We start from the raw sequence: 4,254 nt of genomic DNA, 5'->3' as shown, positions 1-4,254 counted from the left end.
GGGATCTTCCCAACCCAGGGCTTGAACCCGGGTCTCCCACATGGTAGACAGACGCTTTACCGTCTCAGCCACCAGGGAAGTCTGCTGTTTTAGCTTTCCACTATCACAAGCTGCCATTAACTGTGGGACTTAGACAACAATACAGTAACTCCTCCCCATATGAATGAGTTCCATTCTAAGAGTGTGTCTGTAAGTCCAGTTGATTTGTAATCCAACAATGTTGGGTTTCCCTAATGATAAATATCAGTGTGCAATGCAGGAGACCTGGATTTGATTCCTAGGTCAGGAAGATCTCCCAGAGAAGGGAAGAGCTACCCACTCCAATATTATTGCCTGGAGAATTCCATGGACAGAGGAGCCTAGTGAGCTACAGTCCACGGGGTTGCAAAGCATCAGACACAACTGAGCAACTAACATGAATAACAAAGTTAGCCTAGGTGCCCAACTAATAAAATTGGCTATATAGTACTGTACTTTAGTATGTTTATAATACTTTTCTCATAAATAACACATAAAAAACAAACACTGGAAATAAAGATGCTGTGCTACTGTGTTCTATACATACTGTACATAAGTACACAAAAGCACAATCACTTGAAGATGATGCCTGCTATGACAATGTATGCCAGACATGTGAACTAACTTACATGATTGGACAAGTGAACATATATTTGCATCTTTCAAAATTCACAACTTATAGGTTCATATGTAAAGGACTTACTGTGCTTGTTTCTCACAGTTGTAGAGGTTGGAAATCAGAGTTCAGGGTTTTAGCATGGTCAGGGTCTTATGAGAGCCCTCTTCCATTGCAGAGTTGACTTCTGTTTGTATCTTCACATGGAAAGAAAGCTTGTTCTCTGGTCTTTTCTTACGAGGGCACTGATTTCATTCATGAGGGATGTAATTATTTTCCCCCAAGGACTGACCTCACATGAATTTTAGGGTAATTAAAGTATTCAGTCCATGGCATTTGACAATTATACCCTTTAGGCTGGAGTGGGACTGTGCATGCCTTGCACCCTTACAATGAGTGCTGCAAGGAAACATCCTTCTTGCACCCACTCTGTTAATGGAGTCCTGCTGTAACCTGCTGCTCAGAGTTAGTTATTCCTATCTCAGTGCTCAGTTGCTTAGTCATGTCTGACTCTTTGAGATTCCATGGACTGTAGCCTACCAGGCTCTACTTCTTCATGGATTTTTCAAGCAAGAATACTGGAGTGTATTGCCATTTTCTTCCTCCAGGTAATCTTCCCAATCCAGAAATGGATCAAACCTGCATCTCTTGCATTAGCAGGAGGATTTTTTACCACTACCACCATTTGGGAAGCTCCCCGCCCCCCAACCCCATCTAGGTAGAGACTCTTTTTCTTAGTTGCAGGTCCCTGGATACAAATACGCCCAGAGTGTCCTGGCAGCAGCCATAACTTGGAGTTCGATGGAATCCCATGGCTCTTCTTCACCTTCCTTTCTATCTGTTATTCCAATTTCTAAGAATATCCCTGGTTATGAGCAGAAATTGATCACTGAGGAAGGCTTTCTTAACTCTCCTTGCCATTCTTTGGAACTCTGCATTCAGATGATTATATCTTTCATTTTCTCCTTTGCTTTTTGCTTCTCTTCTTTTCACAGCTATTTGTAAGGCCTCCTCAGACAGCCTTTTTTTTTTTTTTTTTTTGCATTTCTTTTCCATGGGGATGGTCTTGATCCCTGTCTCCTGTACAATGTCATGAACCTCTGTCCATATTTCATCAGGCACTCTGTGTATCAGATCTAGTCCCTTAAAACATTTCTCACTTCCACTGTATAATCATAAGGGATTTGATTTAGGTCATACTTGAATGGTCTAGTGGTTTTCCCTACTTTCTTCAATTTAAGTCTGAATTTGGCAATAAGGAGTTCATGATCTGAGCCACAGTCAGCTCCAAGTCTTGTTTTTGAGGACTTTATAGAGCTTCTCCATCTTTGGCTGCAAAGAATACAATCAATCTGATTTTGGTGTTGACCATCTGGTGATGTCCATGTGTAGAGTCTTCTCTTGTGTTGTTGGAAGAGGGTGTTTGCTATGACCAGTGCGTTCTCTTGGCAAAACTCTATTAGTCTTTGCCCTGCTTCATTCCGTATTCCAAGGCCACATTTGCCTGTTACTCCAGGTGTTTCTTGACTTCTTACTTTTGGATTCCAGTCCCCTATAATGAAAAGGACATCTTTTTTGGGGTGTTACTTGTAAAACGTCTTGTAGATCTTCATAGAACCATTCAACTTCAGCTTCTTCAGTGTTACTGGTTGGGGCATAGGCTTGGATTACTGTAATATTGAATGGTTTGCCTTGGAAACAAACAGAGATCATTCTGTCTTTTATGAGATTGCATCCAAATACTGGATTTCGGACTCTTTTGTTGCCCATGATGGCTACTCCATTTTTTCTAAGGGATTCCTGCCCACAGTAGTAGATATAATGGCCATCTGAGTCAATGCAAAGAAATAGAGGAAAACAACAGAATGGGAAAAACTAGAGATCTCTTCAAGAAAATTAGAGATACCAAGGGAACATTTCATGCACAGATGGGCTCGATAAAGGACAGAAATCGTATGGACCTAACAGAAGCAGAAGATAATAAGAAAAGGTGGCAAGAATACACAGAACTGTACAAAAATGATCTTCATGACCCAGATAATCATGATGGTGTGATCACTCACTTAGAGCCAGACATTCTGGAATGTGAAGTCAAGTGGGCCTTAGAAAGCATCACTATGAACAAAGCTAGTGGAGGTGATAGAATTCCAGTTGAGCTATTTCAAATCCTAAAAGATGATGCTGTGAAAGTGCTGCACTCAATATGCCAGCAAATTTGGAAAACTCAGCAGTGGCCACAGGACTGGAAAAGGTCAGTTTTCATTCCAATCTCAAAGAAAGGCAATGCCAAAGAATCCTCAAACTACCGCAAAATTGCACTCATCTCACACGCTAGTAAAGTAATGCTCAAAATTCTCCAAGCCAGGCTTCAGCAATACGTGAACTGTGAACTTCCAGATGTTCAAGTTGGTTTTAGAAAGGCAGAAACCAGATATCAAATTGCCAACATCTGCTGGATTATCAAAAAAGCAAGAGAGTTCCAGAAAAACATCTATTTCTGCTTTATTGACTATGACAAAACCTTTGACTGTGTGGATCACAATAAACTGTGGAAAATTCTGAAAGAGACGGGGATACCACACCACCTGATCTGCCTCTTGAGAAACCTATATGCAGGTCTGGAAGCAAGAGTTAGAACTGGACATGGAACAGACTGGTTCCAAATAGGTAAAGGAGTACATCAAGGCTGAATATCATCACCATGCTTATTTAACTTATATGCAGAGTACATCGTGAGAAAAGCTGGGCTGGAAGAAGCACAAGCTGTAATCAAGATTGCCGGGAGAAATATCAATGACCTCAGATATGCAGATGACACCACCCTTATGGTTGAAAGTGAAGAGGAACTAAAAAGCCTCTTGATGAAAGTGAAAGAGGAGAGTAAAAAAGTTGGCTCAAAACTCAACATTCAGAAAATGAGGATCATGGCATCTGGTCCCATCACTTCATGGGAAATAGATGGGGAAACAGTGGAAACAGTGTCAGACTTTTTTTGGGGGGGCTCCAAAATCACTACAGATGGTGACCGCAGCCATGAATTTAAAAGATGTTTACTCCTTGGAAGTAAAGTTATGACCAAGCTAGAAAGCATATTCAAAAGCAGAGACATTGCTTTGCCAACAAAGGTTCGTCTAGTCAAGGCTCTGGTTTTTCCAGTGGTCATGTATGGATGTAAGAGTTGGATTGTGAAGAAAGCTGAGTGCCGAAGAATTGATGCTTTTGAACTGTGGTGTTGGAGAAGACTCTTGAGAGTCCCTCGGACTGCAAGGACATCCAAGCAGTCCATTCTAAAGGATATCAGTCCTGGGTGTTCATTGGAAAGGACTGATGCTGAGGCTGAAGCTCCAATACTTTGGCTACCTCATGTGAAGCGTTGACTTATTGGAAAAGACCCTGATTCTGGGAGGGATTGAGGGCAGGAGGAGAAGGGGACGACAAAGGATGAGATGACTGGATGGCCCACCGACTGGATGAACATGAGTTTGGGTGAACTCCGGGAGCTGTGATGAACAGGGAGGCCTGGCGTGCTGCGATTCATGGGGTCACAAACAGTCGGACACGACTGAGCAACTGAACTGAACTAATGAGCAGGAAATGTCTGAGGAGCTCTTCACACTCTT

The sequence above is a fragment of the Bos javanicus genome, chromosome 3, assembly GCF_032452875.1.
Source record: "Bos javanicus breed banteng chromosome 3, ARS-OSU_banteng_1.0, whole genome shotgun sequence".
Classification (NCBI taxonomy): Eukaryota; Metazoa; Chordata; class Mammalia; order Artiodactyla; family Bovidae; genus Bos; species Bos javanicus.
Note: the sequence above shows the minus strand (reverse complement) of the source record.